This window comes from Callorhinchus milii, unplaced genomic scaffold (genome assembly GCF_018977255.1).
Source record: "Callorhinchus milii isolate IMCB2004 unplaced genomic scaffold, IMCB_Cmil_1.0 Scaffold3, whole genome shotgun sequence".
NCBI lineage: Eukaryota > Metazoa > Chordata > Chondrichthyes > Chimaeriformes > Callorhinchidae > Callorhinchus > Callorhinchus milii.
Window position 1 is genome coordinate 43,295,331 of NW_024704744.1, and position 14,635 is coordinate 43,309,965.

The 14,635-nt window shown below is 41.1% G+C and overlaps 1 protein-coding gene across 1 annotated transcript in view; it reads left to right on the forward strand.

The window, feature by feature from the left end:
* The first annotated feature begins 14,126 nt into the window (after positions 1–14,126).
* ankrd6b (ankyrin repeat domain 6b) overlaps positions 14,127–14,635 on the forward strand; it is a 57,278-nt gene continuing 56,769 nt past the window's right edge. Inside the window, exon 1 of the mRNA XM_042333106.1 lies at positions 14,127–14,180. The gene's annotated coding sequence lies outside the window, so the exon portion shown is untranslated. The remainder of the gene's footprint in view (positions 14,181–14,635) is intronic.

The window sequence follows — 14,635 nt, forward strand, 5'->3', positions numbered from 1 at the left end:
GATTTCTGTTAAATACACACTTTATGTTGCTGAAAAGATACAGAGATAGGAGACTTTTATGCCCTTTTGACTCATCCTTCCATAATGTCAGCTCTATAGCATCAAACTTTTTGTGAAATGAGTCCAATCTCCTTGTCTCCTTTTCTGGTCTCTTGTCAATAGATACTACCGGTATATTTCTCAGAGCTTACCTGGTTAGCACGATTGGAGCACTTTCTCTATCCTCAGTGACATTTCTACCCCTGATGTTCCATTGATGGTCAGCCAGCCCAGTTGACCTTCACAGTACTACAGTCAGGCCTTACTCAGGGATCGCATCACCAGGCGCACCTCAGATTTGCTTCCACTTTGTATTTCCTTGCCAGAAATGTCTCTTTGAGGCCAACTCAACCTTAGAGAGACCCCACTTACCTCCCCCACCCACACTGCATCTCATGGAGGACAGTCACAAGTTGGTCATTTGGTAAATATTAAAGATTCCGGCATAAGCTTAAGAGGCCCAGGAAGAGGGAATCCATAACTTTAATTGTGAGCTGCATTTTTAAACAGCATTAGGTTGAAGGCCAAATGGATAGCCTTTGACAAAGCGCTCAGAGCACATCCTAAACAGTCACCATAACGTTTTTCCTGAGTATAGTGCTACCATTTTACAGTATACTGTGACTGATTTATGTCGTTCAGTTAGGTTTTAATGAAAAAGTAATTTACTGTTTCTTGTTTCAGCCTGGCACGTAGAGGGATGTAAGAGTTTTGTTGCTGTGCCTGTCATTCAGTCATGCTGCTGTGCTCTTCCATTCAATGAAAGCACACTTAACACTTTTACATAAGGCTGAAATAATGTGGGATGGGCTAGCGATTCAGTACGGTCTTTAAGCTGTAGTGTTACATTTTGCACAGTAGAAATCTCTTAGCAATCGGGTAGCATGATGGTTTAAACTTAATACGGTGTCCTTTCACACCTGGGTTCAAATCCAGTGCAACTATTGGGTTCAAAGTTTCTTCTGTTCATTGTCCATAAAGTACTATATGAACTGAGTTAGGCAGTCAAAGCACATGAGCCCTCATGGTAAGAAACATGCACCAGTATATGCAGAGGAATTCCTGGACAGCCTCTGAATTCTGTAGTCAGTTAGAAAATATCATGATAAAATACATATATGAATGACCAGCAGCCTCACTCCACTGTTGTTCAAAACCTGTTTCTGAGATTTAGAGGTTGATTACTGGAGTTATCTAGATAGCTAGATATCTCTATTCAGATATAAATTGCCGGAGATATCTATTACAAAGGAGAAATTGGGGGTTCTCTAGGGAGAGCAAAATAGATTGCTTTTATGGTCAGTTATTACAGTGACTTGAAGTTACCTAATGAAGTTTACAACAACAAGATTACATTTGTATAGCGCCTTTCAGGTAGGGAGGACGTCCCAAGGCGCTGGACAGTGTACAGCATTTCAGTTTAGCTTCATTGTCTAAAATGATTTGCAGATTCCATTTTTAAGCAGCTGAAACTTTGTAGTTTAACATTCAGCATTCATTGTCCTTTATTCTGCATAATGCATTAGGGTTAGAAAATCATTTTGATAAAGAAAAAGAATAAATACTTTTACTGGGAGGCCTGAAATAAAACGTGTGGGAATTACTGCCAGTAATTTACTAAAGATAAGGTGTGAGCAGTTACAATGCAAGACTCGTGGATTGTCCACTTAAAGATGTGAGTTGAATTCCTTGTTTGATTGGGGTTTGCCTTCAATTCGCCCTTGAGGAACAGATAAGCAATCTTGGCTGGGATATTTATGGAAAGGAGGAATCCCTTCATATTACTCAAACACACCTCAGGTGGGTTGGTCAGCAAGCATTGTTGATGAGGTCTATGGATAATAATAATAATAATAATAATAATAATAATAATAATCCTTGCATTTGATATAGCACTTTTCACGTCGGGAGGACGTCCCAAAGCGCTTCACAAAACACACTGTAAAGTGAATTGACTGTATATTTGTGGGCGAACGCGGCAGCCAATTGCGCAGAGCAATGTCCCACAAACAGTTGTAGATTGAAAATGACCAATTTATTATTGTTTTTGGTTTTGGAGGGATTATTATTAGGCGTGTGGAGTAAGGAAACTTGCCCAAGGTTTCGCCCTGCCTGGAATTGAACTCAGGTCTCTCGCTTGCAAAGCGAGTGCTCTAACCACTGAGCTACAGGACTCCACTACAGGATACCTGTACACATGGGTGGCAGAAGCTTTTTATGATCAGGAGCGAAGCTGGGATGGGGTGAGATCAATGATTGATAGGGGGAGACGACTAGTTGGGAAACATGATGCTTCCCATGTGAGCCAACAGTAGGGCAGCCTGGGGGTAGAATGGCCTTTGACATGGACTGATTGACACCTTCAGGTGTGAGAAAAACAAGAGATGTCCCTTGATCAAATGTACACAGAGTGTATTTTTTTGTTTAATACTGAAACTGAAACGTAAGCGCTCCGAGACAATGGCCAGCGTGAAGGGCGCTATATAGATACACGTTGTTGTTGTTGAAATATCAGCAACTCCAAGAGTGTGTGGGTTTGGGGGTTAACATACTTCTGCACCCCCAATATTTTCATGGGGGGGCACCTGACCTCCTGATTCCATCTCTATCGCCTTCACAGAGCTATTAATGTTTTAATAATAATAAATTATAATAATAATAATTAATGTTTTTGGGGGTTATTGCAGTCTTATTTGCCTACAAAATACTTGTGAACTATTTTGACATGATAACGCATTATACAATTGTAATACAATAATAATCCTTGCATTTTATATGGCGCCTTATCATGTTGTGGAGACATCTCAATCCCCTTCACAATATACTGTAAAATGGATTGACTGTGTGTTTTGTGAGTGAAATTGTAATTTCAGTCTTACTGAAAAGCAGTCTGAATCAGAGGTGAGGGTACTACAACTGAGCCAGGCAGATACTTAATGGGTCTCTGTGTGTTTGTGTGCATCTGTCTCTCTGGCTCTGTCTATGTGTTTGAGTATTTATTTCTCTCTGTCAGGCTTTCTCTCTTTCTTTGCCTCTAATTGTGTTTACTGTGTGTTGCTCTCTATCAGTGTCTCTTTCTCAGTCGCTCTCACGTACCCCAAGCTGCAGGTCAAGAGTGTTGTGGTCAGACATTTGGACACTGCTCATTGGCAGCTGGGGACTGATGATGGCCATATGGGGAGATCAAAGAGCAAAGAAGATTGTGAGAAAATAAGTGCTTGTTAAAAAACCATATCTGCTTTAGGTCTGTTTCGCGATGGGTTGGAGTACTGTCTGTTCGATTGAGTTCTCACTGGAGTGGGTATAGACAACTCACTGATTGAAATAGGCACAGCAGGGTGCGTGTGAACTGACTAAGGGGCTTTAATCTCTGAAAATGAATGGATCTTGAGAAAGATGAATGCATACAGCTCCCACTGGTTCCAGCTTCCGTTAGGCTGTGTTTATCGATGCTCTTTATTGCCTGTGTGACAGTAATAAACTGTAGCCTGTGTTTCTTTGTTCCTCTCTGAGGAATGAGGGGATTATAATATCAGGGAAAGGATGTGACCAAGCTCTGAATTCTACTTTTATCTACTGCGGGTTTGTCACTAGTCTTAAGTAAGACCATATTCTATGATATTTATATGTGGAAATTTACAGGTACCTGGTTAATGAGATCAGCATTAATTTACCTTTCGACGTGTAGGGAGATTGCAGTATATTTGTTGACTGAATATTGCAAGTGAGAAAATACCTTTTCACTAATGTATTGTGATAAAAGAAAACCATTCTTGTGCAAGTCTTGTAACATAAAACTCCTGTCCTCTTCAAAGGTACTAAAATGTTTCCATGTTCAAAGCTGTTATAACAGCAGCTTCTTTATTTTATTCATGAGGTGCAGAGGTAGAGGGACAGAGGTAGTGACATAGAATCTGAAAGCTCAGTCACTTATCGTGGCACAAAGCGGTTGGGAATGCGCAGCAAACTGAACTTAGGAGGCGAGCAGAGTAGTGATGTAGGAGAAGAGCAGTGAAATAAGGAGGCATGAAGGGATTCATAAGTGAAAGTGAGGAGCTTGACATTGTGCAGGAAATCAGTGGAGCCTGGTGAGGACTGAGGTGACATGAGTGTGGAGTTTACGTGAAATTGCGGGCAGTGGAGATTTGGATAAATTGGAGTTTATAGGGTAAGGAACCTAGGAATAAAAGCTTTCAGTAGTGGGAGTTGCTTTTGGGGGAGGGGAGAATTCCTCATTGAGACAGATATGTGCTGCATCAGTAGTTTGATTCATCCTTGTACCCTTCCTCCTCCCCCACCCCATCCCACAAAAACACAACTGTCTGTCCCTTTTCTTTTTAACAACCTCTAACCAGGCTTGAGCACGGGGGAGGACAAGAGCTGAGGGTTAGGTCTTTTTCAATTCAATAGGCTCATAATTTTCCTTCCTACAGAGGATGGACTTGATGGGCGGATCCCAAGATCTGCCTTCTGGTGACCTGGTCCTGGCAATAATGCAGACTGTTACAGAAAATTTACGAGGTGCCTGGTGCTGAGATTTACTGTGTGTGACTAATGCATGGATGTTAGATTCAGTTTCGTCTTTTAATATGTGATGTGAACAATGATGTATTTCTTTTATCTTGAATTGTGTATATATGTATAGAATGTAATTTTACAGATTTTGTAAAACGATTATTGGGTTCGCTGTCTCACTACAGAATTATTTTTGTCAACAGTTTAATATCAAGTATCTGGGAGAGATTGCAAGAGAGTGTTCTTGTTGAGAGGCTGAACCAAATTTCAGCCATGAGAACCAAGCTTAAATAATGTGTAATCATTATCTGAACTGAGATCACAGAGTTGACAGTGTTCTGGTGTTTCTCATCTATATACAGTTCTAGTTTCCTGTGAATTTTTGCGGGTTAGTTTTTCTTTCTTGTTTACTCTTGGGATTCTTTCTTCCGTCTTTTAGGCTGATGGTAAGCACTGCCACATCGTTCACTCTGTGTTGTTGGTGGCCTTCATTCAGAAACATTAATAAATAATTATATCTTGCGCTGTGCTGTCAGTCAAACAGTTTGATAATATGGGCGTTCCCACATTCTGACTTACTCCTAACTACTTATAGACGTCCCTGAGACAAGTTGACACTTCATCTTATGAGCTTGAGAGGAACTAATAGTGCTTTCATAGGTAAAAGGGATGGAGTTAGTTTCTTAAATGTCACAGAGACAGATTGTTATCCATAATAAAGTAATTGGGCAAAGTATTTTAAGCTTTGATGTTCAATATCTGACATATTAGCATTATTCGTGCTGTGATTTTCTGATTTGTGCCCATTCGATTCCCAAGGTTCCCATGAAAGGAATGTTTAGTTCATGGAGAGTAAAGCTCTGGCCAAAATTTCATATGGTCTTAGTAGCAATATCTCAAAATGTAAGGTTATGTGGAAATTTAGCAAATTCTTCAAATCAACCTGAATTTTTCAGCAAAAGTTAAGATTTCGCAGGATTTGGGAAAATTCTTAAATTCAGTATTCAATTAGAAACAGATTCCAAATTGAAAACTGAATTTAAGAATTTTCCAAAATTCTGCAAAACCTTAACTTTTAAGCATTTATCTTGAGGCTTTGACCATGTGAAAATTCAAGCCTCAGGAAACAAATATGCCTTTAACACAAACTTGGTAAAATTGGGTTCAACAATATAATAATAATCCTTGCATTTGATATAACACCTTATCATGTCTTCGAGACATCTCAAAGCGCAATAAAGTGAAAAATGAAATAATAATGAATAAAAATCATCCTTGCATTTGTAATGGAACCTATTACATCAAATGTCTAACTACAAAATACAGTCACTACACTTTACAGTAAATCCTGTGAAGAGCTTTGAGACCTGCTGTGAAACAGCTGTATCAAGTGCAAGGATTATTACTTATTACTATTCCATGTCTCAAAGTTGATGTAAGGTGTAGTGACCATATATTTATCCCAGCAGCCAATTTAATAATAATTCTTGCATTTGATATAGAGTCTTATCACGTCTTCGAAACGTCTCAAGGTGGTTCACTGTAAAGTGAATTAACTGTACATTTTGGGGTCAATCGCGGCAGCCAATTGCGCTCTACTTTAAAACTGGATTTTAAGCATTTTCCCAAAATTTGCAAAAACTTAAAACTTTATAACAATCATCTTGAAGCTTTTCCCCTTCTATGCTGCATTATTAACGATGATAAACATTTAAATGGGTGTCTTCATCACTGAAAAGTACTACTATTCTGTAGTGGTTATTGATTTGCAATGGGAAAAATGTCACTAAAACACAATTAGGTCTATGTAAGTTGTGCAAACACATTGTTATTGTGCAGGTTGTGCAAAGCACTTGTAAAAATTGTGTACGGAGGGAAGGTGACCAAAGGTGCAGTCGAAGAGAAAAGTCTTCAGCAGAGACCTGAAAATAGGAAGAGAGGGAACGAGGTGAAGGGAGTGAGGAAGGGAATTCCAAAGCCTCGGGGCATAGTGGCTGAAGGCACGACTACTGAGGGTGGAGCGGAGGACTTGGAGGACGAGGAGGAGGCCATACCTGGAGGAACGAAGGCAACGGGCACTGTTTTGAGGAGAGAGGTCACAGAGGTAGGGGGGTGCAGAGGAGTGGAGGGATTTGAATACAAGGGGAGGATCTTGAAGTCTATCCTCTCTGGGACAGGCAGCCAGTGCAGTCTGGCAAGGACTGGGGTGATCGGGGAGCGGAGTGTGGTGCGGGTGAGAATGTGGGTGGCAGAGTTTTCAATGGTCTGGATTTTATGGATGGTAGTGGATGTGAGACCGGCGAGGAGGGCGTTAGAATAGTCCAACCGAGAGGTGACAAAGGCATGGACTAGGGTTTCAGCGGCTTTCGGAGAGAGGTATTGGTGGACCGAAGCAATAGAAAGGATTCCAGATAATATAATGTAACCCGAGAGAGAGCAGAATGGGACAGATGTTATGACTTGAATGCAACTTTGGAAAAAAATGCTCTCTTAACTCACAGGCTGACCAAGAAGCCAACGAAACAAGTCTAGAAAACCAGATGCATACATGCCAGAACACAATACTTCAATAAATCTGTAGGTACTTACAAATGAAGGCTTGTATTTCTTTCTCGTGTAGCAGAGATTATTTAATTTGTCACACGTCTTGTAGAGTAACAGCAGTACTGTTCCTCGAGGAGGAAGTCTGTTCAGGAAAGGCACAACCTGAACGAGGAACCAGCTGCACTCTTGTTGGCTTTCCAGTGGCTGCACGCCAGTCATTTTACATCATCAAAAAAGGGTGATTTTTTTCCTTCTAGTTTATTTTTCAATCTGGCTTGTGTTGTTTGTGCAAAGCATGCCTCAGGAAAGTGTGTTGGTTTGTTGTTGGCACAGGTATTCTTTGTAAAACCTTTTGTTTGTGGCACACGTCTCCCATAGCAAGCCCATACCAGTCTGATGTATCTTATTCTCATTGCCTACGGTAAGATTATCCATGCTGCACTTCCTGGCAAACAACTGTCCAAGGTCATTTTCTGGCATTGGGGTGGCTTTTTGCTCCATTTGCCATCTTGCTGCCTGTGAACGTTTGATTATTACTGTAAATCGAATAGCCACTGACTGGCGAGTTGGAAAGTATTGGTCCACTTGTAGAAAAAAAACAAGAGATGTACGATAGCCAGTAGTAAATCTCTGTGGGGTTTAGGAGACATGTCTTCGCCCAGAGGATGGTGAGAACGTGGAACTCACTGCCAGAAGCTGTGCAAAAACATCATATCAATGTACTTGGGAGAAAACTTGATGCTTATATGAGAGAGAAGGGAATAGAGAGGTATAAATTGGGGAATAGGAATATACTCATGTGGAGTATAAACACTGGTTCAGACTAGTTAGGTCGAATGGCTTTGCATTACTCAATGTAACTTTATGAATAGTGATGCCCCTTGGACCTGGCTCCATGCTGGGCCAAAAAAACAACCTACATGTTATTTTGTTTCCCGTAGCAAAGTCAGGTTAGTCCATTCATTTGTACTTTCAAGCTACTTCCAGTCAGGCGATTCAGAGGTAGATGAGCAGCATCCCTAAGTCAGAGGCACAAGAGAAGATCGGCACAACCATCTGTCTAGTACAGGTTAAAACATTGCTGGGGAGAACTGTTCAGTGTCTGTTAGGTTTGGCCTTTGACGTTTTTTAAACTCCAAATTGCTCATGTTAGTTATATTAAGCACAGTTCTGCACATTGTACTGCAGTTTTAGGTATTTTTGTTTGCCAGCTGAATGTTTGACACATGTGAAACCCATTGCAATCCTTCAGAGTATCCAAACCAAACTGAGAATTCCACTTTATGTAAGTCACCTACATGTAGATGTTTCCTTGTGTCTGGAATGGAATGCACATTCTCCCTGGAGGGATGTGCCCCACTTTTTAGAGAGTATTAGGCAACATTAATAAAAAATAAGGATTTGAGACCTCAGAATCTGTGTTGGGGTATTGCTGGAGTCTAACCAGTCAAAACCGCATAGCCTGTCACTGAGAGAATTGTCTGGTAAGCTTTCCCACTGCTTGTCCAGCCAGGAACACACAGTCTGTTAGGGCTTTGGCTTGCAGGGTTATCAGGAAATGAATGGGAACAATCTCTGCCCAAGTGAACTTACAGGCCTTTCCCTTCAAGTTCTGCTGATGAGCCAGGTTGGCTGATCTGTCATCACCAGTGCCCAAGAGTACTGTGGACCATCTTGATTCTTGCACCTCCATCCTCCTGAGGTGCTCCATCTAGTAGCCTGGCTGAAATACCCTGAAGCCCCTGTGACTGGCTCTATTGGTAGCACTCTCACCCCTAGTCAGAAGATTGTGGATTCAAACCCCACAACGGGACTTTGAACTCAAAGTCTAGGCTGACACTGCGATGCAATGCTGCGGATGCACAGCTGAGTTTTTGATGTTAAACTGTGGTGCTGTCTGCCTGCTCAGGTGGATGTTAAAGATCCCAATGTTGTAGCAGCTGTTCTGAACCAGACATGTGCTATGTGCTGACATGTGAGACAGAAACCTATACTTTGACGAGCTCCTTCATTCACAATTGCAAGTTACTGCCACATCCGACGGATTCTAGTTGTATAGAGATGATAAATGACCTAGTGGAACAGCACATCAGTGCTGTCTCTCATTCTCTCGGATGCCCTGAAGCACAGGCCAAGGAATTAATTTGTGACAAGTCAATTGAGGCTTTTGCATATTAGTTTGAGGTTTGATTTATTGAATGATTTTTCTCACAACATGAGATAGTATTTTAGTTATCTTATGAACAATCCTGTTGTCAGGTCTGAAAAGCTTATAGAGAAAACTTGATTACTTTAGTACCATGGTTCTCCAGTGTCAACACCACAATGTGTGATGTGAAGGTTACTTAGTGTTATACAGATTAATCACTCTTGTTTAACTCTTTGCATTGTGTTGGTGTAGAATTTCTGTATCGTTGAGAAAAGGTTAAAGATTACCAAATCCTCATTACCATATGGAAAAAGCTTCAAAATTTCCAAGCCACTTTGGGTTCATTGTGATTAAGAAGAGGAAAAAAATGCAGAGTAAATGTTGCAATCATTTTCATATAGCATCTCAGGACATCAAATGGGTCTTGTGTAGTGAACCCATGTTTGTCACATTGATCCACCAGAGGTTTGCTCCAAGGTAATCTCTGCAGTCAGAGTCTGTACCTCATGAGTCAGAGTGATGTAATGATGTGCATGGGTTACTTTCATGAGATGCAGTTCATGTTATGAGACACATTTCCCAGCATTTTCACTGCAGTTTTCCAATTCAGTTACAATTTACATCAATGATTTAGATGAGGACATTGAATGTAACGTATCTAAATTCGCGGATGACAACAACAACAACAAGATTCCACTTAGAGAGCGCCTTTCACGTCGGGAGGACGTCCCAAGTCTCTCCGATGCATTTGACAAATTCCACTCGGAGCCCCTTTCGGACGTCCCATGACACTAAACTAAGTGGGAGAGTAAGCTCTGAGGTTGATGCAAAAAAGATTGCAACGGGATATAGATAGGCTAGGGGAGTGGGTGAGTAGGTGGCAGATGAAATTTAATATGGGGAAGTGTGAAGTTATTCACCTAGGTAGAAAAAATAGAAAAACAGATTATTTTCTTGAGGGGGAGAGATTAGATAATGTTAGTGTTCAGAGGGATTTGGGTGTCCTTGTACACCAGTCTCAAAAAGTTAGTTTGCAGGTGCAGCAAGCAACTAATAATCCTTGCATTTGATATAGCGCTTTTCACGTCGGGAGGATGTCCCAAAGCGCTTCACAGAACACACTGTAAAGTGAATTGACTGTATATTTGTGGGCGAACGCGGCAGCCAATTGCGCACAGCAATGTCCCACAAACAGTCGTAGATTGAAAATGACCAATTTACTATTGTTTGGGGTTTTTGGAGGGATTATTATTAGGCGTGTGGAGTAAGGAAACTTGCCCAAGGTTTCGCCCTGCCTGGAATTGAACTCAGGTCTCTCACTTGCAAAGCGAGTGCTCTAACCACTGAGCTACAGGACTCCAACTAAGAAGGCAAACGGCATGATAACGTTCATTGCAAAAGGTTCAGAGTACAAGAGTAGGGAAGTCTTGCTGCAACTGTTTAGGGCTTTGGTGAGATTGTACCTAGAATATTGTGTGCAGTTTTGATCTCCTTATTTAAAAAAGGACATACTTGCCCTAGAGGGGGTGCAGCGTAGATTCACTCAGTTAGTTCCTGGGATGAGGGGACTGACCTATGAGGATAGGCTGAATAAACTGGGGCTATATTCCCTATAGTACAGAAGAGTTAGGGGAGATCTTATTGAAACATATAAGATTCTTAAAGAGCTGGATAAAGTAGACACTGAGGGTCTGTTTCCCCTGGTAGGAGAATCTATAGCCAGGGGTCACAGTATTAAAATGAAGGGTTAGCATTTTAGAACAGAGTTGAGGAAACATTTCTCCACTCAGAGGGTAGTGAACTTATGGAATTCACTACCCCAGAAGGCTGTAGATGCTCAGTCTTTGAATATCTTCAAGGCTGAGACTGATAGATTTTTAAAAAATAGAGGGATTAGGGGATATGGGGATAGGGCAGGTAATTAGAGTTAGGTCTGAAGATCAGCCGTGATCTTATTGAATGGCCAGGCAGGCTCGAGGGGCCGAATGGCCTACTCCTGCTCCTAATTCTTATGTTCTTATTTTCCAATAATTCTTTTCAACACATGCAACTTGTTTTCGGGGTATATTTTAACTGAAGGCTGTTCCTCCCTTTCCTCCAGCCACATAGATCAAGGGTTGTATTCAAAGGATACATGAATATCAATTCAATTCCTCAAGAGCTGGCTTGCATTACTGTAGCTTTTTTTTCTCCGTAAGGTGTCAATGTCACACCTATGGAGAAATATTCTGAAGGAATGGAAGGCTGTTTTAAGAACAGTGAGCACAAGATAGACTCAGTGTTTGAAATGCTGCTTACATTTTTACATTTTACTGTTTGCACTCAAGAGTACATTTGAGTGTCTGGGATATCAGGGTCATTTTTCTAATGTGTAAAAAGTATCTCCGATGCATTTGACAAATTCCACTCGTAGCCCCTTTCGGGTATGGAAAAATGACAATGTTCATTTATGAAATCTATAAATCAAAATGCCATGTCGCCCTCACTCACAGCCTCTGTAACCTTGCCTACGGCTTTTCCAAAAGATTTGTGATTTAACACCCAGGCCAAGGAGAATGCCTTTTATTGCTCCGTTGTATCACAACATCCAAAACCGTCAATAGAAACTTACAAGCTTTGAATCCAATGCTTTTTGTAACTTGTGATGAAAAATACATCAGAGTCAGTGCTGTCCTTCTGAGGAACAGTTAACATGGATGAGATTAAACCTAATACCATTGAATTGTATATTGCTCACACACCCCCACTCCTATACCAAACCCCTTCACTCAGCGGCTCAGGCGTTCTGTATGAATGGTGAAAGGTGCTACATAAATGCAAATTGTTTTGTATACTATTTAAACTGGCGCTAGACTATTTTGTGTCAGTATTCATGGTTCCTGTTTTGAATTTTGTTTTAGGGAGCAGGCTGGAGGAGCATGATCAAGTTGCACAGGGCTAGGGCCAAGTTACACCCTAAAGTACTGCGTATAGTTCCGACTTCCACAAAATAAGGACGCTGTGGTGACAGTGCAACAAGAGCAACAAGCTGGTCCTTAGTGTTAATGTGAAGAACTATAAGCATTGGACTGCGAAAAGCTTTAAGACTGATGTGAAAGGAGTTCAATAATGTAAATTGCGTTCTATAAGGAGTAACTGAAGAAGATAGAGACCTCGGCCTTGAAAAGAGGCATTACACTCCTGACTTGAAGCTTGTAAATGGTGGGAGGCACTGTGGTGTTAGGAGGTGAGCTGTTGGACACAGAGTATCTAAACTCTTGCCCTGATCTGTGTTCATGGTGTTGATATGGCTGTCTCAGTTAACTTTCTTGTCAGTGGTGATCCCCAGGATGTTGATGGCAATTGCTGTGCCATTGAAGATCAGCAGGAGGTAGCTGGGTTTTCTCTTTTTGGAGATGGTTATTATATGGCACTTAGTGGTGCAAATGTTATCTGCCGCTCGTCAGCCCAAGCCTGGATGTTTTCCAGATCTTGCTGCAGACAGACATTAGCTGCTTCACTGTCAGAGGTGCTGAGAATGTAGCTCAACTTAGTGAAATCATCAGTGAGTTGTCCTCCTCTTGACCTTACAATAGGCGTTTGATCAATAATTAAGTCATACATTAGTTGAAAGAAGCTAATAATAATAATCCTTGCATTTGATGTAGAGCTTTATCATGTCTTTGAGACGTCTCAAAGCGCTTCATGAAATATACTGTAAAGTGAATTGACAGTATATTTTGTGGGCGAAACGTGGCAGCCAATTGCGCACAGCACTGTTCCACAAACAGTCGTGATTTGAGTGTCCAATTTATTATTATTTTTTTGAAGAAATTATTACTCCTGGAAAAGCGATCCGCCAATCCACCAACAACCTACTTACTGCTAGGTAAACACAGAGGCATGTGGAGTAAGGAAACTTGCCCAACATTTCGCCCCGCCAGGAATCAAAGCCATGTCTCTCACTTGCGAGGCAAATGCTTTAACCACTGAGTTACAGTGTTTATAATGTTTATATTTGTAAGGTGAAGTATTGTACTTGCAGAATGTAAATATTAATGGAACTATCAGCTACTATGAAGCTCCTGAGAAGTTATCCTATGCAATGGGTGCTAAGTAAATGCAAGTATTACATTATTAATTGTAAATATTAATTGTAAATAGGTATTGTAAATATTAATAGGTCTGGAGAACTTGCAGTGGAGTGGGCTTCTATTAGGTGACCCAAGTGGGAAAAAAACACCAGCGTTTACTTAATAGGCTGAATGGCCTGTTGTCATGCTGTAACACTATGAACTGTCATATGTATTAAATTGAGGCAAATCTGTGTGCGATAACTTCACAGTGGAATTTTTTGTGTAAAAGTTTTATTAAGAGTTTCATTTTGGAGAAATGTATCTCATTAAAAACTGCTTTCCTTCAGCTTACACAGTTTGTGAGCGGTAGTCTTGAGTGCGATCACACATGTGCATTTGTACTTTAGAAAGGGAATTGATGCCTGCGTGACAAGCGGTGGCAGGTATCTTCTCACTCTATTCTCGCACGCGTCCCGAGCAGCTAAGCAGACTGTGATGGATCATAAGTGAACATAAACATTCCCCAGGAATTCAGATAAACATTTCTGCGGTGTGCAAGAAGAAAAACTTTCAGTAAGTAACAGGGCATGCCAAAAAGTGGATTTAAGTGGCCTTGGTTGGTTAAAGCTGCTGACAAGGCTCCATTCTTCACTCTGACAGGCCCCGGTAGAGCTGCTATTTGCATGTAAATTGACGTGCCGGTTAACCCAGCAAGAGGTACTCGTGTGCACTGCATTTTGACTGAAGAGTGAAAGACGTTTCAGGATGCAGTCTTTGATAGCCACACAAGTCTTTTCCTTGTGGTAGCTGCAGTCTAAGCCTGCGCGAGGATATGAATGTTGTGCGCTGTGCTGTACAGGAGGAGACTGACTGTAACCGTAAGTTCAGGGCTGCACTTTACCTCTTCCAGTTGTGTTGAATTGATGGTTGTGAGAATGTTCAGTTCAAAGAACAATGGTTCGTGTTAAACAATGTTTGGCAACGCTGTGCCTTGGACAAGTGTAGTTTCACTCTAGTTGAGCAATTTAACAAAAAAAGACTTAGGTGCAATCTCAGGATCTACAGACTTCAGAGCAGGGAAAATAAATACACGTGCACTTTCTCCTCCTAAGTGTATGGTATGAAAGCTTAACTTTAATAGAGAATAGATCCCAAAAAAAGGAAAGCTTACCTATAGAGCGTGTTTTAAGTTTTCTTTGTCTTTCCTGAGCCAGAAATGAGGAATTTGTGACATGTGCCAGATCGCAGGGAATAATTTCAGCACAAAGAAGGCAGTGAAGACTGGTGAACAATGCAGTGCCTTGGGTTCCAGTTACTGCCAGATTCACATTCT